We start from the raw sequence: 14,666 nt of genomic DNA, 5'->3' as shown, positions 1-14,666 counted from the left end.
ACATGCTCGAAGGGTAAAATTGGTCTACACCAGCACGGCTCGAGCTCAAAGTGAATTGATAGCCCGTTTTACACTCCGCCCGACTGTCTTTTCCATTGTCCTCACGGTGCCTGGGAAGATGGGGGACTGGGAGGAGGAAAGAAAGTAGCCACATTGTCTGCTCCTTGTCAGTATCCAGTGTCCCTGCTGGAAAAAGAGGGTGTGTGACAGTCAAGTGAGGAAAAAGAAAGGATTTGCATTTGATTCACCCACACAGGGGAATAGCAGACTGGCACTCACTGTGGAACAGTCTCTAACTGAGGAGTCAGTCCCTTCAGCAAAGGAGGAGAGGGAGTTGGAGGAAATCATGTTTCCTTTTCCTGTTTTACAGAAGGATTGCACCGTACTACACCAGAGAATACAGAGAGGATAGACACCGCAGATAGATCCTGACCATCACCCAAGGAACAACTGCACAACTGTGGGAAGACATCCAGTCCCTTCACAGCATTGCTCAACACAGAGAAGGTTGGGCAGTGAAACCATCATCTGGAAATCGGTCGGGTCAGGGGAGCTTTGACATATCATCAGATCTGAAACTGGTCAGTGGTGTGGAACCTTCCATCAGAATCAACCTCTCCGATGGTTCGGCTGTGGGCGATCGGTCAGGGTGAGGCTGGGAAGAAGTGTGAGTGAGCTCCAAGTGTGGGGAGAGCTTCAATCATTCATCGAGCCTCATGAACCACTGACTGATTCCTACAGGTGAGAGGCTGTTGAAGTGTGAGGAGGGCTCAACAGGCTCATGCAATCTCCTAACATGCAAAGTACATTTGTTTCCCACCTGTAACACAAGGGCAGCCATATGGCTGAGAAACCATTCAAATGTGAGGTTTGCGACCGGGCTTTCACACAGAAATCAGTGCTCGTGAATCACCGACGTGTTCACACTGGGGAGAAGCCGTTCAAGTGTGAGGTTTGTGGCCAAGCCTTTGCAAACTCTTCGACGCTCGTTTATCACCGACGCATTCACACTGGGGAGAAGCCATTCACGTGCGAGGTGTGTGACAAATCCTTCTCGAAATCATGGAACCTTCGCAAGCACCAACGCATTCACACAGGGGAGAAACCATTCACGTGCGAGGTGTGCAACAAATCATTCTCACAGTCATCGGCTCTCCGTGTACACCAACGCTTTCACACAGGGGAGAAACCTTTCAAGTGCGAGATGTGTGACAAATCATTCTCGCAGTTACCGAACCTCCATACACATCAACGCAGTCACACAGGGGAGAAGCCATTCACGTGCGAAGTGTGCGACAAATCATTTTCAAATTCCTCTCACCTGCGCACACACGAACGCATTCACACAGGGGAGAAGCCATTCACATGCGAGGTGTGCGGCAAATCATTCTCACGGTCATCGACCCTAATTGACCACCAACGCATTCACACAGGGGAAAAACCATTCACGTGCGGGTTGTGCAACAAATCATTCTCGAGGCCAACAACCCTCCTCGAACACCAATACATTCACACCGGGGAGAAACCATACACCTGCGAAGTGTGCAACAAATCATTCTCAGACTCATCGACTCTCCTCGTACACCGACGCATTCACACAGGGGAAAAGCCATTCACATGTGAGGTGTGTGACAAATCATTCTCACAGTCAGCAAAACTCAGGAAACACCAGCGGATTCACACAGGCGAGAAGCCATTCAGGCGATAGGTTTGTGAGAAAGCTCTCACCCACTCCTCTGATCTCCTGATACACCAACACATTCACACAGGAGAAATCATTCACATGAGAGGGAAGAAATCATTTATGTGCTACGTGTCCGACAAATCATTCTTGCTGTTGCAGAACTTCTCCGCACATTAACATAGGGGAGGAACTGGTCATGTGTGAGCTGTGAGGCAAAGCTTTCAGAGATTTATGACAGCAACTACACCATCAAATAATCCGCACACAGGAGAAACCCTTCAAGAGTGAATATTTGCGATAAAGCCTTTGTGACGTCCATGAGCTTCCCGAGACACCAGAGGATTCCCACAGGGGAGAAACCATTCCGGTGGGAGGTGTGTGACTAAACCTTCACACAGTCATCAAACCCGCAGGAACACCAAGGCATTCAGGTGTGATGTGTACAACAAATCCTTCTCAAGGTCATCGTATCTTCTCACAGGATCCACACAGGGGAGTAACCCTTAAAGTGTGAGGTTTGTGTTGAATCTTCGACCCTGGAGCGGTCATTCCAAAGCACTGTCTGTCTCAGCAGTGTCTGTCTCGAAACCCTCCCACCATCAGTCCAGTCGTTTGAAGAAGGCCAATTTAACCTTTGACCAGATCACCAAACATCACCAAGTGAAGACATCAACATGTATAGAAGCTCCTGTTTATGCACAGATGTCACTGTGTCTCTGGGAGGATTTCCTCAGGCACAGGAAGTAGGTGATTCAGGAGAATGCGTGTCAGGGTTGTCCCTGTTCTGGACAAGAGGGAACGACCTCAATAGTTTCCACAGTGTGATTTATCTCCCTTCTTGAAATTAGTTACAATTGTCACATTCCTGAAGTCGGCGGGAGTTCTTTTTCCTCCCAAATCCGGAGGATGAGTTCATGGAGTCTTGATGTGAGCAGAAGTCCACCAGCTTTGAAGGCCTTAGCTGGAATACCATCTGGGCCACAGGCTTTGTTGTTTTTCATCTGTTTGACTGTTTGTTGCAGCTCTCCCATCGATGGTGACTCACCCATGGATTCTACCACAGGCACTGGGGGATAGACTGGAGGGTATCAGCTTCCACTGTGGATTCATGGTTGAGGAGTTGTTCAAAATGTTCTTTCCAGTGTTAACAGGTGACATTTGACCTCGGTCTGTATGGCCAGATTTGCATGTCATGATAGTCACAATATTGTTGGATCTCTTGGGCTTTCTCTTCCCACATATTCTTTATTTTCCAGATTTGTCTTTGGGCATCAGCCTTGAGCGATTGAAATGCTGCCTTCTTGAGTTGTGACCTTGGGTTGTTCTGCCAGGCAATGAGGGTTGATTGTTTTTGTTCCAGGAGGTCACATATTTGAGGGTTATGTTCATCGAGCCAGTCCTGGTGATGATGATGCTCAAACCCAATGGCCTGGGCACAGGAGTTTAGTACAGCTGACGTTATTTGATCTCACTGTTTGGGAATTGAGTTGGATGTGAGATTTTCCAGATTGGTCATGAGCTGCACCTGGAATTCCTCGCTTCAGTCGGGCTGTTTTAGGGCTGAGACACTGATCTTCTTCCTCTTGGACTTTTGGGCCTTGTGACCTCTTGGTGCTGGGTGGATGTTCATCACCGATTGAGAAAGTCAATGATCTATCCAGCAGGCATCAGTCCCCCACATGGATCCAGTGATACAGACATCACTTAGAACTCTGACTTGGCTTTAGACCTTCCAGAGGAGCCTCCGACATTGTCTTTGTTGCCAAACAAATCCAAGAAAAATGTTGAGAACAAAACCAGGAACTCTTCATTATATGCCTTGACATGACCAAAGTATTTGACGAAATAACTTGTGAGGCTCTGTGGATTGTGTTCCAATGATTTGGATGTACAAGAAACTTCAGCACAATCCTGCAATTGCTTCATGATGATATGACTGCAACTGTCTTGAGTGAGAGATCTGAAACAGAAGCCTTCAAAATCCAGACTGGTGTCAAGCAAGGCTGTGTGATAGCCCCCATTCTATTTACAATCTACCTGACAGTGGATATTCACCTTATCAAAGGTCAACTGCCCTCTGGTGTCAGTATTTAATACAATCTAGATGGGAAACTCATTGACTTTGGTGCCAAAAATAAACTGACCACCTGTCATGAAGTGATATTAATGCCTACAATGTTATTGAAGTTTTATTTTAAATAGCATTCTAGTGGGTCTGTGTCTATATATGTGTGTGTGTGTGTCTTAATTGAATTAAAGCCAGCTAGTTTGTGTGCTTTGATATATAGTAGTTTTGAAACGTTAATTACGTAAACATAAGGAGGGTAGAAGGTAACGTGCAAATTTGCATTTGTTAGAAGAAACCATCCAAGACTGCGGGTGAAATCTTACACTTAGCTAGAAGACGCCAAGCAATGTGTTTATTTTTTTCAGCTTACTACTAATATTGGTGGGATGAAAGAGTGTTCTTGTTAGAAGAGGTGAAGTTAAAAGCCTAGTGATACAATGGAAAATTTACATTTGAAGAGAAAGATATGTATAAAGGAGAAAGGAGATTGTGTGTAAGGTAGAGGCATTTTATGATCAACAGGTGTGAGAAGCCTCCAGCCTGTAAGCCTCAATCTGCTGTCTGCAAGGACCCAGAGCTGAAATAAACTAATTTTGACTGCAACTGTCCAGGGTGTGTTTTGCCAGGTGTCTGTTTAAATCTATGAGATTTACTGTTGCCTTAACGGGTGTGTAACTGAAAGTCAGGTTAATTCGGGGATTTTTGTAGTTATCATAGTAGTAATTTTGAAGACATATGTATGTGTTTACAATCTTTCTTGTATTAATAAATGTTTAATTTAGTTTTATAAAAAGACCCCTTGAGTGTCGGTGGTCTTATTACTACTGAATTCAAAGCCTGTAGCTCGAAACACACAAATTGCAAAAGTGGGTTATGACAGTTGTTTCAAGTTTCCCTCTGGGATTTGAACAACTCAGCCTTTACCAACGGCTGCTTCATAATACCACCGTAGATACACATGATCTACAGTATGGAGATCACTGCAGTGCTGTTGCCCACTCCGCCCCAGATTTGCAAACCTCTCTTAATCTCTTTAATTGTGCATGTGTTTGTATGATGAAAACAAGCTCCATCGTGTGTCACTAAAGTGCGGTGCCATTTCTGACCATCAGAATTGGGAGCCAGACTAAAGCACAGGAATTTTAAAGAAACTTCTGTCTGTAGTATTCTGAGAGAGTTTCCCCTGATGTGAGTGAGTGTGTGTGTGTTAGTAAAGTGAGCCAGCTCTCAGGAGTGGGTATGGGGTAGAATCAGACCCTGCTTTAGTTGGTGATGTGAATTATACACAGATCCTCTTCAGGTGACGAGTGTTTGACTAATACCATGGGGAATGTTTGTACTCTCCTGTCTGGGAGGACTACTATCCTGAGTATGGTGAGGGAGTGGGGGTGAGTCTCTACAGACCTGAGTTCCCTCAGCCCATCATACCTCAGTGTAATAACAGTGTGATATGTTCACCTTACACTCTTCCAAGATTCATTTCATGTTCTGGGAAAGATCTTGAGTCATTTTCAAATGCTTTGTTAATTTGGTTGATTCAAAGTTTGATGTAAGCTGAATATTATGTTGTTCTTTGTCCGCTGTTTAATCAGTCTTTTCGATTTAGATTGAAACTCACAATAAATTCAATTTTTAGATTAATTCAAACTACCTGATTTGTCGGCATGGTGTGTTCCTATTCATTGAAACACTTGAGCCTGCAGTAAGAGTACACAATATATTGGTCAATGTCACTGTGGGCTGGTACACTTTTTCCATCAAAGGATTTATAATTTCCAGTTCACAAGAAGCATAATTCTTCCCAAGGAAAGAAACCTGCGTTTACATATCAACTTCCAGAATCTAAGGGCGTCCATGAACTTCACAGCCAATGAAGTGTTTTTTGAAGTGTAGACACTGTTGTAAGATGGGAAGCGTGATAGCCAATTTGTGCACAGTAAGCTCCCACAAAGAAGCAATGTGATGATGACCAGATAATCTGTTTTTTGTGACACTGGTTGTGGGATCCATATTGACCAGGACAGTAGGGATAACTCCATTGCTCTTCTACAACACACTGTCAAGGGATCTTTCACATTCGCCTGAGAGCGGCCTTGGTTTAACTCATCTGACAGTGCAGCTCTTCCTCAATACTGCACTGGAATGTCAGCCTCATTGCTCAAGTCTCTGGAGTGAGACTTGGACCCACAACCTTCTGACTCAGAGCCGAGAGTGTGAACAAAGCCATGACTGACAATAACTTATAATATTTCTGTTGTATTAGATTCAGTTTCTAAGGGGTTAAGTCCCAAGGCTGTGTACAGAATGCTTTTCCCCTGTAAACTGGCAGCCTGAAAGTTTGATTTGATTTTAAGTGGTAACTAGTTAGAGCTGCAGGTGTCAGTGTTGTCTTTGTGTCTGGGTTCCTGAAGCTGTGAAAGTTGGTAAAGTCCCTGGTGTCAGCTGGAATGGACATCTTAAGGGATTGTCTTCAATCAGTACTGCTGATTAACCATTCTGCTTTCATTCACTCATGAAAGTACTATTGTTTAGGCACAGTTCTAACAGTCTGTCAGGAATAAAACTCGAAGAATAACCCACTCTTCCCAGGAAAGCTCAGTGTTAGTTTTAGTGAGGTTTTTGAGCTTGTTTTCAAATCCCTCCATGGCCTCTCCCCTCCCTATCTCTGTAATCTCTTCACCCCTCAGTCCTGCACTGGAGTGTCAGCCATAATTTTTTTGAGACCAAGACCTGGAGTGGGGCTTGAACCCACAATTTAGGAATTTTATTTCTAACTTACATCAAAAATTCAGGATCTTTAATGCTGGTTTATTAAACATCACCCAGGAAGCTGGTACCAACCACAGAAATGACCATGGCCCCAGATGGGAATAATGAGAGTGGCGAGATTCTGCCGAGTGTCTGTTGAGGCGGCTCTTCAAATTACACTCAGGGCTTTTGAGAGACTCACTGAGCACAATGCCTGGTACACAGCACAGGTTGCAGCAGGGAGACTCACTGAGCACAGTGCTTGGTACACAGCACAGAGGGGAGCAGGGAGACTCAGTGAGCACAGTGCCTGATACACAGCACAGAGGGGAGCAGGGAGACTCACTGAGCACAATGCCTGGTACACAGCACAGAGGAGAGCAGGGAGACTCACTGAACACAATGCCTGGTACACAGCACAGGGTGCAGCAGGGAGACTCACTGAGCACAGTGCCTGATACACAGCACAGGAGCAGCAGGGAGACTCACTGAGCACAATGCCTGGTACACAGCACAGAGGAGAGCAGGGAGACTCCCTGAGCACAATGCCTGGTACACAGCACAGGGTGCAGCAGGGAGACTAACTGAGCACAGTGCCTGGCACACAGCACAAGGGCAGCAGGGAGACTCACTGAGCACAGTGCCTGGCACACAGCACAGGGGGCAGCAGAGAGACTCACTGAACACAATGCCTGGTACACAGCACAGGGTGCAGCACGGAGACTAACTGAGCACAGTGCCTGATACACAGCACAGGGGGCAGCAAGGAGACTCACTGAGCACAGTGCCTGGTACACAGCACAGGGCGCAGCAGGGAGACTCACTGAACACAGTGCCTGGTACACAGCACAGGGGGCAGCAGCGAGACTCACTGAGGACATTGCAAGGCACACGGCACAGGGGGCTGCAGGTAGAGTGACTGAGACAGTGTCTGGCACAAAACACGGGGTAGCAGAGGGACTCACTGAGCACAGTGCCTGGTACACAGCACAGGGGGCAGCGGGGAGACTGACTGAGCACAGTGCCTAGTACACAGCACAGAAGGGAGCAGGGAGAATCAGTGAAACAGTGCCTGTTATACAGCACAGGGGGCAGCGTGGAGACTCACTGAGCACAGTGCCTGGTGCACAGCACAGAGGGGAGCAGGGAGACTCACTGAGCACAATGCCTGGTACACAGCACAGGGTGCAGCAGGGAGACTAACTGAACACAGTGCCTGGTACACAGCACAGGGTGCAGCAGGGAGACTCACTGAGCATAGTGCTTGGTATGCAGCACAGAGGGGAGCAGGGAGACTCACTGAGCACAGTGCCTGGTATAAAGCACAGGGTGCAGCAGGGAGACTGACTGAGCACAGTGTCTGGTATACAGCACAGGGTGCAGCAGGGAGACTCACTGAGCACAGTGCCTGGCACACAGCACAGGGGGCAGCAGCAAGACTCACTGAACACAGTGCCTGGTACACAGCACAGGGCGCAGCAGGGAGACTCACTGAGCATAGTGCTTGGTATGCAGCCCAGAGGACAGCAGGGAGACTCACTGAGCACACAACCTGGTACACAGCTCAGATGCAGCAGAGAGACACACTGAGCACAGTGCCTGGTACACAGCGCAGGAGCAGCAGGGAGACTCACTGAACACAATGCCTAGTACACAGCACAGAGGGGAAGCAGGGTGACTTGCTGAGCACAGTGCCTGGCACACAGCGCAGGGGGCAGCAGGGAGACTCACTGAGCACAATGCCTGGTACACAGCACAGAGGGGAGCAGGGAGACTCACTGAGCCCAATGCCTGGTACACAGCACAGTGGGCAGCAGGGAGACTAACTGAGCACAGTGCCTGGTACACCGCACAGGGGGCAACAGGGAGACTCACTGAGCACAGTGCCTGGTACACAGCACAGGGTGCAGCAGGGAGGCTCAGTGAGCACCATGCCTGGTATACAGTACTGGGTGCAGCAGGGAGACTCACTGAGCACAGTGCCTGCTACACAGCAGAGGAGCAGCAGGGAGGCTCAGTGAGCACCGTGCCTGGTATACAGTACTGGGTGCAGCAGGGAGACTCACTGAGCACAGTGCCTGGTACACAGCACAGAGAGCAGCATCTAGACTCACTGAGCACAGTGCCTGGTACACAGCACAGGGGGCAGCAGGTAGACTCACTGAGCACAGTGACTGGTACACAGCGCAGGCGGCAAGAGGGAGACTCACAGAGCACAGTGACTGGTACACAGCACAGAGGGGAGCAGGGAGACTCACTGAGCCCAATGCCTGGTACACAGCACAGTGGGCAGCAGGGAGACTAACTGAGCACAGTGCCTGGTACACCGCACAGGGGGCAACAGGGAGACTCACTGAGCACAGTGCCTGGTACACAGCACAGGGTGCAGCAGGGAGGCTCAGTGAGCACCATGCCTGGTATACAGTACTGGGTGCAGCAGGGAGACTCACTGAGCACAGTGCCTGCTACACAGCAGAGGAGCAGCAGGGAGGCTCAGTGAGCACCGTGCCTGGTATACAGTACTGGGTGCAGCAGGGAGACTCACTGAGCACAGTGCCTGGTACACAGCACAGAGAGCAGCATCTAGACTCACTGAGCACAGTGCCTGGTACACAGCACAGGGGGCAGCAGGTAGACTCACTGAGCACAGTGACTGGTACACAGCGCAGGCGGCAAGAGGGAGACTCACTGAGCACAGTGACTGGTACACAGCACAGGGTGCAGCAATGAGACTTGTGTCTCCAGGTACAACAGCTGAATTGCTATGGTGCTGTATTATCAATCCAGAGATTGAGAGTTCAAATCCAACCACGGAAAGTTACACACATAGAATTACAGTGCAGTAACAGGCCATTCGGCCCAATTGTTCGATGCTGGTGTTTATGCTTCACACCAGTCTCCTCTCACCCCTCTTCATCTCACCTATTAGCATATCCTTCTGTTCCTTTCTCCCTCATTGCTAATTGAGATTCCAGCAAGAGGTTCGCAAAGAGGTCTGGTGAGGGGTGAGGGACCATTCCCAAAGTCACCTTTGCAGTCACAGATTGACGACCTGAACAGAGAGTCACTCTCAGAGCACAGAATGACTTCCCAAGTCACAGACTCAATCACCGCTCTCACTCTTTTTCTGTAACTCTCCCCACTAGCCCTCTTCCCTGCTCTGCTGTGTCCCTCCCTTTTTTATCCCTCTGTCATCTGTCCCTCCCTCCTGTGTACTCTTTCTCCTGTCACTCTCTTCTGTTACACTCCCTCCTGTGTCCCTCTCTTCTGTGCAAGTGCTGATCCCACCATTGCACATTATCGCTGCCTTGGATGCTGTGGGTCTTCCTCTCCTGATCTGCTGTCAAACACATCCGAGGCTACACATCCCACACTGATGTTGTCAGTTTGAAAGTCTCCGAGGGTGAAGAATGTTATTCCCACACTAGAAATCTCTGTCAAACATTTACCGGGGGAACTGAGACAGCAGCTGCAATAAGTGAGGTTTTATTCAGATGGGACAATGACAAGTTTAAATCCCCACCTGATCTGCTGCTCAAAGTCGCCTCCGTTTCACCGGTCAGTTTCCCAAACTTCAGGAAACTCAGGTTACTCCAGAAATATTTGGATTGGCTGTGAGAGACGTCAATCAGAGAGCCCCACCCACTCTGCCCATTCCCTCCCCTTCCTGTTCCACAGCTGCTTCACTTCCTGTAGGGACTCAAAACCAACTCAGGACATGGTGAGTGAACGAACACAATTTATAATAATTACATCACATAATATCCACACTAATCTTCAGGCAGCCTGACTATCCTGTGGGGAATCAGCTGTGGAAATGTCCCTTATGCTGTGTGAGAACATCCAGCTGAGAGAGCTGTTTACTCGGTGCTTTGTGCTGAACTGTTTGCCTGGAGCTGTGTGTTGGATATTGAGTGTGTTTATTGGAAGCATTTCCCTTCTGATTTACAGGCTGACTTTTGTTGATGGCTCATTACTGAATATGAGAAGGTGAGGTGTAATTATCTGGGAGGTGCAGAGTGTCTGAGGATTCTTACTGATTTCCTATTGTTGAGTTCTGTCTGTGTGTGTTGGGAGCTGGTTATTGACCTGTGGACTGTGAATGGTCAGTTCTGTCTGTGTGTTGGGATCTGGATGTTTCCTGTCTCTTCAAATCCCTCCAAAATCTCCCCCCCCTCCCCCCCCCCCCCCTCCATCTCTGTAACCTCCTCAGAAAAGAAAAAAAGACTTGTACTTATATGGAGACTTTCTTGACCACCAGATGTCCCAAAGCTCTTTACAGGCAATGAAGTACTTTTGAAGTGTGGTCACTGTTATAATGTAGGAAACGTGGCAGCCAATGTGTGCACAGCAAGCTCCTGCAAACAGAAATGTGATAATGACCAGATAATCTGTTTTTAGTGATGTTGATTGAGAGATGAATGTTGGTCTGGGCATCAGGGATAATTCCCCTGTTCATCTTTAAAATAGTGCTGTGGGATCTTTTACACACACCTTAGAGAGAGCAGAAGGCGTCCCGGTTGAGATCTCATCTGAAAGATGGCACCTCTGACAGTGCAGCACTGCCACACTCCTTTTGTGCTGTACTATTCTATGATCTCTATGATTCTATGAAGGGTTTTCCATTACCATCCCTGGCTCTCACTGTCATTTCCCTATGTTGGTCAGGAAGAGGGACACTGTGCATATGAAGAGGTGCAAGTTCCACTCACAGGAGAGACCAGTGACATCCTGCTTCAGCTCATCTGCTGTTGAAACCCTCATCCAGACCTTTGTAGGTTCTGGACTCAACTATTCCAATGCTCTTCTGGCTGCTCTCACATATTGTACTATAAACTTGAGCTCCTCCAATACTCTGCTGCCCATGTCCTAACTGACACCAAGACCCGTTCCCCAATCACCCCTGTGCTCGCTGATCGACATTGGCTCCTGGTCAAGCAACACCTCAATTTTAAAATTCTAACACTTGTTTTCAATTCCCTCCATGGCCTTGCCCCTCCCTATCTCTGTAATCTCTAAAGCAATTTGGCTGCCATACCCAGAGACACATTTATTGAAATTGTCTTTAAAGATTTTTCCTGAAGGCCTCAACCTTTCCCAAAAGCCTGGGCTTGGATTGGATAGTTTTGCCCAGTGCTGTGGCTGAGAGCTGAATTTGGGATGTGCAGTCTGAGCGAGTGCAGTGTATCTAATTTCCCAGGATAAACCAGAACCCTTCAATCAGCTACACTGAAGCAATATTTTCCTTAGCTTCTAGCACTTCCTGTCCAGTGTGTTCTTCTCAAATAATTTTGAAAAACAAGGGGAGAAATATCAAAATCTCCATTGAATTAACATTTTTCCTGAGTGTTTTTTATATTAAACACATGCTCTCAGGGTAAAACTGCACACTGTCTTTTCCAATGCCCTCACGGTGCCTGGGAAGATGGGGGGCTGGGCAGAGGAAAGAAAGTAGCCACATTGTCTGCTCCTGGTCAGTATCCAGTGTCCCTGCTGGAAAAAGAGGGTGTGTGACAGTCAAGTGAGGAAAAAGAAAGGATTTGCATTTGATTCACCCACACAGGGGAATAGCAGACTGGCACTCACTGTGGAACAGTCTCTAACTGAGGAGTCAGTCCCTTCAGCAAAGGAGGAGAGGGAGTTGGAGGAAATCATGTTTCCTTTTCCTGTTTTACAGAAGGATTGCACCGTACTACACCAGAGAATACAGAGAGGATAGACGCCACAGATAGATCCTGACCATCACTCAAGGGACAACTGCACAACTGTGGGAAGACATCCAGTCCCTTCACAGCATTGCTCAACACAGAGAAGGTTGGGCAGTGAAACCATCATCTGGAGATCGGATGGGTCAGGGGAGCTTTGACATATCATCAGATCTGAAACTGGTCAGTGGTGTGGAGCCTTCCATCAGATCCGACCTTTCCGAAGGTTCGGCTGTGAGCGATCGGTCAGGGTGAGGCTGGGAAGAAGTGTGAGTGGGCTCCAAGTGTGGAGAGAGCTTCACTCATTCATCGAGCCTCATGAACCACTGACTGATTCCTACAGGTGAGAGGCTGTTGAAGTGTGAGGAGGGCTCCACAGGCTCATGCAATCTCCTAATATGCAAAGCACATTTGTTTCCCACCTGTAACACAAGGGCAGCCACATGGCTGAGAAACCATTCAAATGTGAGGTTTGCGACCGGTCTTTCACACAGAAATCAGTGCTCGTGAATCACCGACGTGTTCACACTGGGGAGAAGCCGTTCAAGTGTGAGGTTTGTGGCCAAGCCTTTGCAAACTCTTCAACACTCGTTTATCACCGACGCATTCACACTGGGGAGAAGCCATTCACGTGCGAGGTGTGTGACAAATCCTTCTCGAAATCATGGAACCTCCGCAAGCACCAACGCATTCACACAGGGGAGAAACCATTCACGTGCGAGGTGTGCAACAAATCATTCTCACAGTCATCGGCTCTCCGTGTACACCAACGCTTTCACACAGGGGAGAAACCTTTCAAGTGCGAGATGTGTGACAAATCATTCTCGCAGTTACCGAACCTCCATACACATCAACGCAGTCACACAGGGGAGAAGCCATTCACGTGCGAAGTGTGCGACAAATCATTTTCAAATTCCTCTCACCTGCGCACACACGAACGCATTCACACAGGGGAGAAGCCATTCACATGCGAGGTGTGCGGCAAATCATTCTCACGGTCATCAACCCTAATTGACCACCAACGCATTCACACAGGGGAAAAACCATTCACGTGCGGGTTGTGCAACAAATCATTCTCGAGGCCAACAACCCTCCTCGAACACCAATACATTCACACAGGGGAGAAACCATACACCTGCGAAGTGTGCAACAAATCATTCTCAGACTCATCGACTCTCCTCGTACACCGACGCATTCACACAGGGGAAAAGCCATTCACATGTGAGGTGTGTGACAAATCATTCTCACAGTCAGCAAAACTCAGGAAACACCAGCGGATTCATACAGGCGAGAAGCCATTCAGGCGATAGGTTTGTGAGAAAGCTCTCACCCACTCCTCTGATCTCCTGATACACCAACGCATTAACACAGGAGAAATCATTCACATGAGAGGGAAGAAATCATTTATGTGCTACATGTCCGACAAATCATTCTTGCTGTTACAGAACTTCTCCGCACATTAACATAGGGGAGGAACTGGTCTTGTGTGAGCTGTGAGACAAAGCTTTCAGAGATTTATGACAGCAACTACACCATCAAATAATCCGCACACAGGAGAAACCCTTCAAGAGTGAATATTTGCGATAAAGCCTTTGTGACGTCCATGAGCTTCCCGAGACACCAGAGGATTCCCAAAGGGGAGAAACCATTCCGGTGGGAGGTGTGTGACTAAACCTTCACACAGTCATCAAACCCGCAGGAACACCAAGGCATTCAGGTGTGATGTGTACAACAAATCCTTCTCAAGGTCATCGTATCTTCTCACAGGATCCACACAGGGGAATAACCCTTAAAGTGTGAGGTTTGTGTTGAATCTTCGACCCTGGAGCAGTCATTCCAAAGCACTGTCTGTCTCAGCAGTGTCTGCCTTGAAACCCTCCCACCATCAGTCCAATCGTTTTAAGAAGGCCAATTTAACCTTTGACCAGATCACCAAACATCACCAAATGAAGACATCAATATGTATAGAAGCTCCTATTTATGCACAGATGTCACTGTGTCTCTGGGAGGATTTCCTTAGCCACAGGGAGTAGGTGATTCAGGAGAATGTGTGTCAGGACTTTCCCTGCTCTGGACAAGAGGGAAATACCTCAATAGTTTCCACAGTGTGATTTATCTCGCTTCTTGAAGATAGTTACAATTGTCACATTCCAGAAGTCAGGATGGGGAGAGTTGATATTCCTCCCAAATATAGGATGAGTTCATGGAGTCTTGATGTGAGCAGAAGTCCACCAGCTTTGAAGACCTCAGCTGGAATACCATCGAGGGTATCAGTTGTCACTGTGGATTCAAGAAGGCCAGTTTAACTTTTAACCAGATCACCAAACATCACCAAAAGAAGACATCATTCTGCATAGAAGCTCCTGTATAAACTCAGCATCCTTTCAGTGCAGCATCAGGTACATGTCACTCACTGACTCTCACTTTGATCAAGAAAGCAATCAGATACTCAGTGGTTAGA

At 47.8% G+C, this 14,666-nt stretch overlaps 1 pseudogene across 1 annotated transcript; it reads left to right on the top strand.

The window, feature by feature from the left end:
• The first annotated feature begins 244 nt into the window (after positions 1 to 244).
• LOC144695289 (uncharacterized) lies at positions 245 to 14,466 on the top strand (annotated as a pseudogene). The gene is made up of 2 exons (XR_013579920.1): positions 245 to 1,708; positions 12,658 to 14,466. The product of XR_013579920.1 is annotated as an uncharacterized LOC144695289 (transcript).
• The last annotated feature ends 200 nt before the right edge of the window (positions 14,467 to 14,666 follow it).

Source organism: Cetorhinus maximus, chromosome 21 (assembly GCF_964194155.1).
Source record: "Cetorhinus maximus chromosome 21, sCetMax3.hap1.1, whole genome shotgun sequence".
Lineage (NCBI taxonomy): Eukaryota > Metazoa > Chordata > Chondrichthyes > Lamniformes > Cetorhinidae > Cetorhinus > Cetorhinus maximus.
This window is presented reverse-complemented; position numbering and strand designations above follow the sequence as displayed.